General features: G+C 43.4%; 1 long non-coding RNA gene and 1 pseudogene across 1 annotated transcript; both read left to right on the top strand.

The window, feature by feature from the left end:
- Positions 1-186: 186 nt before the first annotated feature.
- Positions 187-4,566, top strand: LOC125525804 (annotated as a pseudogene).
- A 5,588-nt stretch (positions 4,567-10,154) lies between these two features.
- LOC125521773 lies at positions 10,155-13,243 on the top strand. Its single transcript, XR_007289426.1, has 3 exons — positions 10,155-10,434; positions 10,519-10,562; positions 11,113-13,243. It is a non-coding gene; the product is annotated as an uncharacterized LOC125521773 (long non-coding RNA).
- Positions 13,244-14,549: the final 1,306 nt, after the last annotated feature.

The following is a 14,549-nucleotide window of genomic DNA, read 5'->3' as shown; positions in this document are numbered from 1 at the left end:
GGACGGTGGCCCTTGGACAACCCATGGGGCGAGCTGCTCACCAAGAAAAATCATTTAGTTGTTTTTTTTTTAGGGAAAGAAGAAAAATCATTTAGTTGTGGCCACCCCTTTTCAAAAGCCCAAACTATTTTTTATAGGGATCAGGGCCCAGCAGCGAAGGGAGAGGGAGAGGCCCAATTCTAAGGATCGATCTGGAGCCCCGTTCCCCTCTGGTCGCGTCCAGGTCTTCTTCCTCCTCTCAATTGCTCCTCCCCTAGTGTCCCCTGAATGGCCACATCTTCTTCATCCTTAGCTCCTCCCCATCTCCACTAGTCCCCTACTTCCCTGACTCCATGAGCAAGTCTGCAGGTGCGTGAGGTGAGTCCCCTCCCAAATCTCCATCTCCTTCTATTTTCTCATAGATAGATTCTTTCTCAAATCCAACAGCAGCAAGTGGATCTGCAGCCTGTAGCAGCATATTCTCCATACTCACTTGCATTTTCTTACTGTCGCTTGCTATTTTTTCATAAATCTGACTCAGTTGCTTGCGCACAAACAAATCGAGCAACCCAGCTGCTGAGAGCGACCATGGATCTCGCGACGGGGGCCATGGGCAGCCTCCTCCTCAAGCTTGGCCAACTCCTCACGGAGGAGTACAAGCTGCAGACGGGCGTCAAGGAAGATGTTGGGTATCTAGAGAGAGAGCTGGAGAGCATGCATGCTGCCCTCCGCAAGGTTGGGGACGTGCCGCGAGACCAGCTCGACGAGCAGGTCAAGCTCTGGGCCAACCAAGTCAGGGACTTGTCATTCAGAATGGAGGACGTCGTCGACAAGTTCCTGGTGCGCGTCGAGGGAGCTGAGCCTGCCATCAAGCCACGCAAACTCAAGAAGCTCATGAAGAAGATGGGAGACTTGTTCAGCAAGAGCAAGACTCGCCATGAGATCTCCGATGAGATCAAAGACATCAAGCTCCGCGTCAAGGAGGCGGCTGACCGACGTGATAGGTACAGGGTCAACGACGTGGTTGCTAGTCCAGTTGGCGCAACCACTGTTGACCCTCGCCTATTGGCTTTGTACAAGGACCAGAAAGAGCTCGTTGGTATTGATGATTCGTTGAATGAGCTAACCAAGATGATGAGTGATGGGGATGCTGATGGGTCCGGGCAACTCAAGATACTCTCTATTTTCGGATTCGGAGGCCTTGGCAAGACAACTCTTGCCAAAGCACTGTATGATAAGCATAAAGCGCAATTTGATTGCAGTGCTTTTGTTCCGGTTGGACGGAACCCTAGCGTGAAGAAAGTTCTCAATGACATACTCCTTGAAATTGACGGCCAAAAGTACTCAGAGTTGGATGAAAGGCAGCTAATCAACAAACTCCGAGGATTACTCGAGAACAAAAGGTATGCACCCTATTATGTAGTTTCATATACTTCAACTAGTGATTAGGGGGTTGCATGGAAGGCAACCAATTATTGAATTCTGAGAACAAGAGGTACGCCCCCTGTTATGTAATTTCATATACATCAGATAGTAAATGGGAGAGAATAGCGTCAATCCTGAGAAGAAATGAGTAGAACAATTGGTTTGAGACATATTATAAGATAAGGGTTTCGATGTCCTATCATCACTATTGTGTATTTTGCAAAAAATGTGTGCTTGTATGCGCATAATAATGTATTGTATCAAGGTTTCCCTACTCCATTATGGTTTATAATTTGGGTTGGGACTTCCGTCTTCCGTTGAACCTTCATCGTTGTTTCATATATTCTAAAATTTCTTACAATCGATGTCAATTCAAAAATATATCTAATAGTTGAAAGAATCTAGATTGGGAAATGTGTTAATCAAAACTATAATTTTGGACGATGAAATGAAATTAAACTCCGCACTTGCAACATGTCTCTCTCCTGGACCCCTCCATGTCCTGATTCAACAATGCAACTTTAGATTCCTCAACAAGTAGGCTAACATGCATGCATCCTCATTTTAAAGATATTTTGAATACTTAGGGGCCCTATAAAATATTTCCACTAATCTGTTATATCCCTTGCGCTATGGATGGCGATGACAGGTACTTGATTGTCACTGATGACATATGGGATAAAAAAACATGGGAGCTGGTCAAGACCGCTTTGGTGTGTAAGAATTGTGGAAGCAGGATAATCACAACTACTCGTACACTCGAAGTTGCCACAATGGCCAGTGAAGTATACAAGCTACAGCCACTTTCTCTTGATTTATCCAAGGATTTATTTCATAGAAGATTATCTTGTGCTGCAATAGAATGGAATAATCATCTTCCAGCAGTGGTATATGATAAAATTTTACACAAATGTGGTGGTATACCATTGGCTATAATCACAATAGCTAGTTTGCTTGCTGGTAAACCTGTGGAGTTTTGGTCTAAGGTATACACTTCAATTGGTTTTGGGCATGAAGAAAATGAAGACGTGGAGAACACGAGGAAAATACTTTTATTTAGCTATTATGATCTACCTTGTCACCTCAAGACTTGCTTATTGTATCTGAGCATCTATCCTGAAGATCATCTGATTGAAAAAGATAGTTTGATATGGAAGTGGGTCGCCGAAGGTTTTGTCCATGAGGAACCAGGGGTAGGACTATTCGAGATTGGTGAGAGGTACTTCAATGAGCTGGTGAACAAAAGCATGATAATGGCGGTAGAGGGAGATGAACATATTGGCATCATAACTGGGTGTCTTGTCCATGACATGATGGTTGATATGATATGCCTATTGTCAAAGGAGGAAAAGTTTGTTACTCTATTGGATAGTAAGGAGCAATATACATCTTCACATTGCAATGCTCGCAGGCTAGTTGTTCATCATAGAGCCCAGCCCCTGGCTACCACGTCAACATTACAAGCAAGGTCATTTAATGCCATGTGCAGTGTTGATTTGTTGCCATCACTTTCATGCTTTGAAGTTTTGCGTGTCCTAGCTTTGGAAGGCAATGGCACTTTGAATAAGTGTAGCTATAATCTTGAACATGTTGGGAAGTTAGTTCACTTGAGGCACCTCAAACTAGGGAGCATTGGTATCAGTGAGCTCCCAAAGGAAATAGGACATCTGAAGTTTTTGCTGGTACTGGACTTGGGTAGAAATAGCATAAGGGAACTTCCAGAGAGTATTGGTCGATTGAGTGAACTGAAGTGCTTGAACATCTGGGAAACAGACATTGAAGTGCCATACTGTATCGGAAATTTGACATCTCTGGAAGAGTTGTGCCTAGGAGGAGTTCATGGGCACTCCAACTTTGTGACAGAGCTGGGCAAGCTGACAGAGTTGAGGAAGCTCCGCATTTTTAAAAGCGTATATGTACATGGTGATAGGAGAATGAATAGTTGGGCCAAGTCTGTAGCCAAACTGAGCAAGATCCAAGTCATAGACATTGGTTAGTTGTCGGGTGTAGGGATTCCAGTCACAGTCACGAAGAGAACCCCTGGGAACGGATTGTTCTGTCTCCACAAATACGTGTTCTACACATGTCCTGCCTAGAACCTGGGATGATGGCAAGGATCAATCCCTCGCTTCTTCCGAATCTGTCCCATTTAAAACTACATGTATGCAGTCCAGATATGGAGGTCTTTGGAAGTTTTCGAGAGCTTGTCGCCCTCAAGCTGGAGACGGTGTCAACTCTCCACCATGACACCATTGGCGGCGGTGCAGGTGCGTTCCCCAAGCTAAGGTTCTTCAGGACAGAAGCAACGCTTGACTCGTTTCAAGAGGGGGATATGCCGGTCCTTGAATCACTCCAGTTTGAGGTCGTAGCACAGTCCAGTGATGATGGCATTAGCTTTGACTTTGACTTTGCTAGCCTAGGGAACCTCCCTTTGCTTAAGAGAGTCGTCATCACTTTATATGCCCCTCGTGCGGACGACGAGAAGGCCAAGGAAACGGCGAAGCGTGCAATGGATATGCTTCCCAACCGTGTCGAGCATTCTATCATACCAAGGGCTACAGAGAACTGGCGTCGGAGGTAACCAAGTGTATATTTATTTATTCGTCAGTGCTGATCTCCATGGGCAGCGCTACCCGTGTATCTCACAGATCTCCTTTTCCTTTCTTTCCCAGATTAAAACATCGATTGAGCTAATCTAGCCATGCAACTCCACCTCCACGAAACAAGGTACGTACTCCCTATCTAAGTAGAGTATTTATCTGCACCTTGTTTTTTTTTCTATTTAGGCAAGATTAAATAAAAGGAACTGCCAATCAACTGTAAAAAAGCAACTACAAATCTGCCCACACGATACATATATTTTTCTCATCATTTTAAATCAATGAAAAAATAACATGCTATGACAAAATAGCGTGGCCCTTAAAATACGCTATTAGAGAGACATTGTACATCGATTTATTTAGTTAGATATTGCTCAGGACGCTATAGCGTGCTATTTTTTCACTGTTTTAAATAGTAACCATTGATACTCCACAAACACATTTTCTGAGAGTTACTCCATTTATGCAGGCGGGCAGCAGTGTTAACAAATCACAGCAGAAAAAGAAAAGGGATTGGGAGGCTTCTGTTTGTTTGCTCTATTTATTGTCTTTTAAGCAAAGGGAAAAAACACAAAAATATCTACTTATTTTACTATCTTTTCAAGAAATGGAAAAGCCGCACAAACTAAAAAGAAGTGTTTTTTTTGCTATGTTCTATTTTTTAGCAGAATAAAAATAAAAAAATGCTTGTTTGTTTTACTGCCTTTTGTAGTAAAAGAAAATGAAAATCACAAAAAAAACATGTTTATTTCTCTCCCTTTTGTAGTAATGGAAAAAACGCAAAAAAATTGTTTTGAGGTCGAGTAGTCTGTTGCTTCGTTGTTCACTCGGAAAAAGAATTCTAAAAGAGGGTCTTGGGTTTTCTTTACCATTTATTTGGTGTGTGTCGTTTAGGTTTCTATCTTGGGTCTTGGTATTGGAGATTGTGCCTTCGTGTGTTTGTGTGTGTCCTGTTCTTTGGGTTTTAGTTTTTGGTTTAGGTGGGTTTGATGTGTATATGGGGGTGTGTGGAGTGGGGGTGTAACTCCGCCTATGCTAAGATGATGTTACGCTTCATGTTGCATAGCCGGTCTCAAGCCCGGAAAAAGGAGGAGGGGCCAAACTCTGCTCATTATGAAATTGTGTGACCATCTTTTCTTCGTATGATTGATTATACCCGTTACCTGTAGCATTTGCAGAACCAGAGTATGCGGTGGGTTTTTGGCATTTCCCTTTTCTGCCTCTTAGAGTTCCATTTCCATTTAGTGTTGTTTTTCCTGAGGGTGCAGCTATATCCTGGCTGCAAATCCATACCCATTTGGTATATGATGTCCAGGAGATCTAATGGGCAAAAGAAGTATCAGGTATGGCATGTTTATGTATGAAAATTTTGATGTAACCGTGAGGAGTCCATACCTTATGTCTGTAGTTTGATTCATGATTTCTGATCTGGATTGACAAACTGAAGCTCTGGCTGAAAGAGCAAACTTATGCAGAGAATTCACTGTTGTTGACAGAAAACTACTCTCGGGACAGGCATACACCAGATCAATTACCACAAATTTTGAGTCAATTTGGCCCAAAGTAGAAATTCCCACAAATTCACAGGTATCACCAATGGACAATTCGCAAACAAGTCGGCAACGCAGTTTGCAATGACTCAGTGGAGTTGTCCGTAGGGATATTAAATCTTCATTTTGTTATGGCGTGCAGAAAATTACAGGTTATTTGGTGCACGGTAAAACTGCCCAGCAGGATTATCTTGTCATTTTTTTAATAAAATCACCCACGAGTTATTTAAGCACCGAACTTTGCCGAGATGAAGAAGACTCGTGCTAGAGTGCTATGTGGAAAATCTCAACTCAGTTGAGTCGGTGAAGAGTGGGTAACCATCGATATGTGTTAGGTCTGACGTTGAGCGTAGGAATTGCGCACGCATGAAATATCCAACTTGCACCACGTATCCATACATACGATGAAGGCTACGATGGCTAGGCTAGCTCTCATATCATTCCTATCATATACTCCCTCCGTTCCTAAATATTTGTCTTTCTGAAGATTTCAACAAGTAATTACATACGGAACAAAATGACTGAATCTACATTCTAAAATATATATACATACATCCGTATGTTGTAGTCTGTTTGAAATATCTAGAAAGACGAATATTTGAGAACAGAGGGAGTAGGATATGATGTCAAGTTTCTTCTCCAAGTATCTATACAAAGTCGATGAGGAGAATCAGCTCCCCAAGTCCTTTTCATCGAGCTTGTGGGCTGGCTGGCTGCACGACGATGCGGCCACATGCAGTTATACTTGGCAAGGTCATATATATTAACTAGATGATTCTCCGCGTGTTGCTGCGGAATGTTATGCTACCAATAATGTTTTTGAGCATTATTACACTTCATCGCAATTAAACATCTAGTGGAATTTTTAGTCAATAAAGAGATATTGTACAAAAAGATATTGAGTGGTGAAGGTTGGCAGAAGTAATGTTATAAGTCGTTAACCTGTTTATACATTTGAAAGAAAATCTCACCAACATTTGGCTGAAAAAAAGTAATAACATTCCAATAAACAATTTAAGGCGGAAAATACGAGGGCAGCCTCTAGAACACGTTCTCATATATCATCTACACACATACTTGTTGTATTCCAAAGAGTTGCAATTATACAGAAAGCAAAAATATGTAAGAGTAGGGATATATTTTCAATTGTCAACCTAAATACAATTTCATAATATTAAAAAAGGTCGTTCAACTCTCAGGCGCTCAATCAGCGCTCCTTGTGAGCACACTTGGTCCATACATATAGTAAAAGAACAATATTCGCTGCAATGCATGCCTGAATTGAAAAAAATATATATACTTCATGATTACGAAGCACAATAATAAAACTTGTTGATAAACATCCGATTGATGAGATAATAATAATTAGGTGATCAGTCCAAAAACATAAATTGGCCTTTTTCAATCGCAAATGTGATACCTCATTAGGTGCCTGAACTCCAAGAGGAACACCAAATAATAATCATAATTTAGGACAACATTAGAGCAACCAAAAGTCCAATCATTAAGAGATCATGGCCATGAAACACATAGCTCAGTCTGCATAGTCAACACGAAGCTCGGTTTGGTCAGGAAGTCAAGCGCCAGACCTCGCCGTGTCCCCCAGATGCTTTGCATCAACACCCCAGTGCCGTAGGGCATCTTCACGATGAGCCCCACAACCTCCTCCTACCTCCCGTCATTACCCTGCTAGCTCCGGCAATAGCCGCCACGCACCAAGCCATCGAAACCCGAGCTCCCCTGCCACCCCTGCATCGACTACAAGCTCCTGGTGAGCTCCGCCTTCCCTTTCTCTAGCTCTCCTGAGTCTCCTGGCAAGCACCCGAGGCTAGAACGACGATGGCGAGGGCACCGATGAGTTCATGACGAGTGCGTTGGTATTGACCAAATGAGGAAGAGGAGTGGGAGTGAGAATGACGGGTGGGCCCTACACCAGCCTAATATTTGAATCAAACGTTGTGAGTTGTTTCATGCCACGTCATCATATATAGAGGGACGCAGCTGTCAGTTTTTCCGTCAAACAGCTCTAATCAACTAATCAACGTTTTCTGCAAACTGTCATCACAAAGATGGTGGGTTTTTGAAAAAAAATCTGAATGGTAGTGGTTTTCGGAATTAGGGTCCCCAATTGTGGTGGTTTTTTTGCAATTTACACCCATGTAAGCCCTCCCTTTTTTCTTTCAAAAATTGGTTCAAAGCTGGGGAGGGGGGCATTGGCCCCCTCATATTAACACATTGCTCTGCCTTTGCATCGCCTTCACCATGGCCACTGCGGCATCCTCCTCGGTGACCTGCATGAGGCCGGCACGACCCGCCGCGTTGCCGCCGAGCATGGCCTTCACCATGGCCACTGCGACATCCTCCTAAGTGCCCTGCACGAGGCCTGAGCGTGTGCGCCAGAGTGATGTCGTCCAAGTCGGTGCCGGCACCGCGATCCTACCGTCGAGCCCAAGCTCAGGGTCAGGCTCCTCGCCGGACGAAGCGGCGAGGATGCGTAGGTGCGAACTGTTGATCGTAGTCGGCGCTCCGAGGCCCGCCGAGCCCTTAATCTGGAGGGCAGCAACCCAACACGACCCACCAAAAAACATTTGCAACATCTCCTTCCTGCTCTACTACCACTAGCACTACCATTTGTCTGCTGCTGGACGGTCAGCTACAACATTTGTCTGCTACTGGCAACAACATGATTGGACCCTTACCATCAAGCTTGCTAAGTTGTAAGAGCCTAGTAAGGGTTCAACTTGAACGAAATAACCTTGAAGGAGATATCACCGGGATGGGAACTTATCCAAATGTTCTCTATAGTGATGTCAGTTCAAATAAATTGTTCAACAGATAATCTCATCTTTGGGGTGAGTGCTACAAACTTACTGTGCTACGTGCATCAAACAACAATATAACTGGAGTAATACCATCAAGTATAGGGAAATTAACTCATCTGGGGATACTTGATGTTTCATCAAACAAGCTTGAAGGACAGATTCCGAGAGAAATCAGCAACGCAAAGATGTTGTTTAACCTGAGCCTTTTCTAGTAACTTGCTTCAGGGAAATATGCCACAAGAAATTGGATCACTGAACAACTTGGAGTATCTAGATTTGTCATCAAACAACCTAACTGGGCAAATACAAAAATCAATTGAGCACTGCCTAAAGATTCACTTTCTAAACTTGAGCCACAATCACCTAAATGGTACAATTCCTATCGAACTTGGGATGTTAGTAAACCTACAAGATAGGTTGGATCTAAGTGACAATTCAATTGTTGGCTCTATTCCAAGTTTGTTAGGCGATCTTGGTATGCTTGAAGCCTTGAATCTTTCTCGCAATGCACTGAATGACAACATTCCGCCATCATTTCGAAGCATGACCAGTCTCCTATCCATCGATGTGTCATACAACAAACTAGAAGGGTCAGTGCCACATACTAAGTTTTTCGAAGAAGCTCCAATCAAATGGTTCAGGAATAATAAGAAATTGTGTGGTGTTGTGAAAGTTTTGCCCCCTTGTGACCTTCCTTGAAGTAGTAAACAAGGGAAAACATCTGATGCTAGTTTACTAGTTATTATACCAGTTGTTATATCTTTTGTGTTTGTCATTACACTAGTAACATGGCATTGCAAAAGGAAGAAAAATAAGATAGAAACATCAAATGAAGTACAACAGACCATGATGTACGCCATCTGGAACTTTGATGTGGAAGATGTGTACAAGAAAATTGTTGATGCCACAATCAATTTCAGCAATGATTTTTGCATCAGATCTGGAGGGAATGGATCTGTCTATAGGGCTTAGTTCCCAACAGGTGAATTATTAGCGGTGAAGAAGATCCATGTGGCAGAAGACGATGAGCAATTTAACCGTGAAATGCACTCATTGGTGCACATTCGGCATCGCAACATTGCAAAGTTATTTGGTTACTGCTCTGCAACTCAGGGGAGATTCCTTGTATATGAATACATGAACAGAGGGAGCTTAGCAACATCTTTAAATTGTCTAGAAACTGCAGTTGAAATGGATTGGACGAGGAGGTTAAATATTGTTAGGGATGTTGCTCATGCTTTGTCATACATGCATCATGGTTGTTAATAAAATATGATTAATGGCAAACCTAATAATATATTTCATCTTATCGATACAATTTGTGTGTATTGGAGGGGGGTATATTAGTACAGTCAAATTAGAAAAGCTTGACCACATACTAAAATAGGTAGTACACGAGCAACCCTCCCGGATTAATGGTGTAGAAAGAATGAGATCATCGATAACCACTTTCATTCTGAATTTGAATTACCTGCTATTACAACAACACAACGAAGTTGTGTGATTAAATGCCATTCAGGTGAGAGAGCTGGCAGGACGAACAAGGAATTTTACAAAACGGTGCTCAGCGAGCTGGGCTCTCCTTCCACCAATATGAATGCCTAGCCTCAAACTTGCCTTAGTTTTTTTGGAATTGCTCTTTTTATCTGTTGGATCATTCTTTTGTTTGTAAGAAATTTCTGCATTTTAGTGTAACCTAAATCTGCTCATTCCAGTATTTGTTGTAATCAGTAGTGGAATGTTGCCCTTTCTCTCTCTCTCTCTCTCTCTCTCTCTCTCTCTCTCTCTCTCATTATTTCAGGTCATTAGATTCACGCATTACAGTTAACTGTTTTTAGTGGTGTCATGGTTATATTGGGAAAAGGTGAAACTTTGCTTTCCTTTGGAAGTTTAGTTACAGCAGGAGCGTGCATTCTATATATTGAAAAGTTTAAATACCCACCACTACAATATCTTCATAAGAATCTTTTTTCTACAGTTAGCACAAAGAAGATGCTTCTGGCCTACTACATGAACTCGTTCTTGCTGACTTTATCCTCTGTTTATTTGCTCCGCGAGGTAAGATCTTGCTTGCTCATCTCTTGTTTGATAAAATATCTGTGAGCTGAACCATTCTGTGTTTCATGTTTCCTTGTCGTGTAGGTTCTTTGTTGGTTCGTGGGACTTCTGTGTCGTTAACCAACAAGGTTGGATCTGTTCTGATTCGCTTGGTTGATTAGTGCTTGATGAACAGCCTATGAATCTATGTGTTTGTGCGGCCAGCTTCCCTATCTATTTGTTTTTTTTGGTTCATCTACCATGCTTGTCGTACTATGTATGGGGTTTTTGCTTCAGATCTCGTCAGGAAAACAACTTTCCTTCTATCTTTACGGTTGTACTGCTGGTTTAGTCCTATGCATACACGGTCCTCTTCCTGGTTGATTAGGTGCTTGTAGGCCATTGGTTCATGCCCGTGCTTGTATAGTATGGCCTATTTTCTTACCTTTTGCTAATTCCCAGTAAACTACAAGACTTGCTCAAGTTAGTGCATTAAAAGAAACATATGCAGCAAGTGATAGTTGCTGCTTGCTAATAAAGGAATGATGCCTCCATCAATAGAAAATAAATATGTAGGTTACAAAATACAGTCAGACATATACACCACTTGCTTATTGTTTTTAAACATGCTTGCTTTTTCTTTTATCTTTCATAAACCTCTGATTCCTTTCAGGTTTCCGATTTCCTTTTGTTCTACAGGCGTTGTTATCATTACTTCCTCTCCCCTCGCTGGCTCGTCATCTGCTTGCTATCAAGGTTTGTGCTTCCTGTTTGACCTTTGTCTTCTCATACTGCTGTAGTACTACCAAGGCACGGTTGATCTTCTATGGTCTTCGAGGCATGACTTTAACCACTGATACATACACAACTAGATGGATTGGGCGTTTATGGATCTCATCATTGTATTTATCTTACAAAATGCGTGAATCTAACTAATTACAAGTGAAAACATTTCTTGCCATCGAAACGGAATGGTAGTTTCCCCTTCATTGCGATAATTAATTTACATCTGCATTATAGTAAGCTCGAACGCGATTAAGTGTCATCAGAAATGAGCATGGATTAGTTTATGAATAAGAAAGCTTTCTTACTCCAGTGGGGCTTAGTGTCGCAGCAATATCTCGGTTTTGCTTCTCCGCAAGAACTCTAACTATATGTAATAGTGCTATAACTTTCAGCATCGCATAAAGTACATCAAAAGTTATCCTCAATCACCACTACTATTCTAATTTTCATTGCAGCTTTGTGAAATAAGTTTTGTCATCTCACTGAATGTTAAAAACAATCAGGGTACCTTAAGTAAAAGCATAGAACTGCCAAAGAAGCACAGTCCTTTCAAAGTAAAACACTCACTGTTTTGATTCAGCAGGATTGGTTTTCAGATAATATAGGAGAGTGGATGGTTTTATTCTTCGGTTTTGAATGTCATAACATAAGGAGAGTAGCCTATTGTAAATTTTGCATACTGATCCAGAGTCATCAATCCTTTTGAAGGTGATTCCATCGTAATCTTGGTTAAGTGTGTTCACTTTGCAGCAATGTCAGCATGGGATCACAATCACTTGATTGAACATATAAATCCAGCTAGAGTACCCGCCATTCCAGTGTCCTTAGTGTCTCAAATTCATCCTGCCCGCTCGATTCGCCTCGCTGGCCCTGGTAAAAGTACTTTTCGTTGACCTGGTAAAGATCCAGTCGCTCATTATTTTGTATGCCGCGTATTGGGGCTAGGAGCAACTGATGAGTGGGCCAGGCTTGCGCGCGGGCCAGCCTCGCAGCGACGCGGTCGGGGCGTGCTTCTGTCGATGAAAAGCAGGGCCGGATCGCTCGTGGGCTGCGGCCAATCGATCGTGGGGTTGTCAGGGCGTTTTTTACCGTGTTCGTTTGCACCCAGCAGCGGCGCCTCCACTTCAACCGCGTCTGGCCCCATCTGTCGGTATCGTGGGTGCGCGGCGGTTTGGTCGTCCTTGGTCATGTGAGCACCTCCGCTCGGTTCGCTGGGTAAAACAGGGTTTTCGGTCTCTACATGTGGCTACGCGGGATTGCTTGGCCTCGTCTCGCTGCAGGTGGTCCCTTTCTATCCTTGGTCCCACGCGTCGGGCGAGTTGTGTTTCTCTTCAGGTTTCCCTAGAAGTTACAGCGCCCACGAGAGGCATTTCTGACCGGGTGCGTGGTTTCCTTCTGCTCTTCTCTGCCTCTGTGGCTCGCCTCTCAGCCCACTTCCCCTCGCCTGTGCCTCCTTGTCTTGCTCTCATCCAGTCGCCATTGTCGCTCGTCGTAGTTGGTCATTGATAACCAGCGGCTTGCTCATTGCCTGCTTATCCTGTCGTCGGCTTGTTTCGTCATGGCTCCTCGCGCTGCTGCTGTTGCGTTTGGCTAGGGAGAGTTTCTTGTTTTGTTTGGTCAATTCCTTCTGGCCTCATTGTAGATTGATCTGTACTGACTTGTTCTTGTCTGTTCCCTCTCCTTTCTTCTTGTTTGCAGGGCTGCTGCGTCTGCTTTGTTGTCTGCCTGCGCGTTTGCTTGTTCTTTCTTTGTGAGGTGAGGTTTTGCGTGCTCCCCTGCTTCTCATCTGCTCGATGAAATGCGTGACTGGGTTTTTGCCGGTCTGAGATCGTTCCTTTGTTTTCCTAGACATGGATGAGGGTTTGCCATGTTAGATCTGTTGTGCGATGCTTCTAGGAGATGATTTTACATATGTTTCTATGCTTTGGTTGCTGTGGTTCCTACACCTAGGGATTGGCTCTGTTAGTTTAAGTCTGTTTTAGTTGCGTTCTTGCCTTCGTCTCGGTTATGGTTATGCCTAGGTTTGCATGGCCATGGGGTCTGTTGCAGGCATGGGCGGAGACAGGCCCCAGGCAGCCCAGGCGGCTGCCTGGGGCGTGAGGCCCATCTCGTTCGTTGCCTGCCTCATCTGCCTGCGGCCTGCCTGTGCGTCTACTTCGAGTCTGGACGAACACGAACCAGCCAGCCACCCGCAACCTGTTCCCCTGACTTGGACGAACCCTAGGCGCCGCCCGCCGCCTACCCTGCCGGCCAGCTCCGTCCCCTTCGACCCCCTTCTGCGGCATCAGGTTGCGCCGCTGCGGTGCTGCGGGCTGCTGCCCTGTCCGACGAGGCGGCGACCTCGGCGAGGCGGCAGGCTACCCGGCGTCCGGCGAGCCGCAGCACATAGCAGACAGCAGAGCAAGAGGCCAAGAGCAAAGGTATCCCTTCCTTGCTTCCTAGTTTTCTTCGATTTCGATGTACAACTCTGTTCGGTGGAGGCGTGGAGCTCTATTCTGAACTTCTGGATTCTGATGTATAGCTTTTAGGACAGAGACAGTGCAGCGTTGAGCTCTGTTCGTTGGAGGCGTGGAGCTCTATTCTAATCTTGTAAGCATGGCCCTCTCACTTAGGATTCACTAGGTAGAGTTCCTGTACTCTGTAATTGCTAGATGCCACCATTGTTTGCTTGATGCCACTTTTTGTTAGATGTGGAAACCTATGTAGACAGATAGTAATTTTGTTTCTATAAATGTTACAGGAAGGCAATATGAGTAAAAGAAACAAGACATTGAATTCATTTTTTCAAGTTCGAACCACGGAAACTGCAGAAACAGGTCCTTCAACTCGAACAACTGATAATGCCCCTAGTGTTATGGCTTAACTTAAACCTGGTGATATTGAATCAGACCCTGGTAAGAGAATACCAATTGAGGATTTGGATGCAGACATTAGAGATCTTGCTAGAAGGGAGTACATTAGTATGGGTCCATGTCAACCAACTAATCATACATATGAGCAGATAAATGGTAGAAGCTTTCATGATTACTGGTATAATGATCATCGCGGCTGGTTGGAATATAGCATTGAAAAAAAAGCAGCCTTTTGCTTTTATTGTTTTCTATTTAAGCAACCAAGAGCTGCAAACTATGGTGTTGAGGCGTTCACGAAAAATGGATTTAAATCTTGGAAGGATGGACCTAAAGTTTTTAATCAGCATGTTGGCAAGCATGATAGTGCTCATAATAAATCTAGACAACATTATGATGATTTCAAAAATCAAAGACAAAATTTGCCACATGTGTTTGATAGGGGTTCTAAGAAGAGAGAAGAAGAATACAAAGCTCGTCTCTTCATTATATTGGGTATTG

Source organism: Triticum urartu, chromosome 7 (assembly GCF_003073215.2).
Source record: "Triticum urartu cultivar G1812 chromosome 7, Tu2.1, whole genome shotgun sequence".
In the NCBI taxonomy this organism is placed as follows: domain Eukaryota; kingdom Viridiplantae; phylum Streptophyta; class Magnoliopsida; order Poales; family Poaceae; genus Triticum; species Triticum urartu.
The sequence above is the reverse complement of the archived record's forward strand: the minus strand, read 5'-3'. Positions and strand labels throughout refer to the sequence as shown.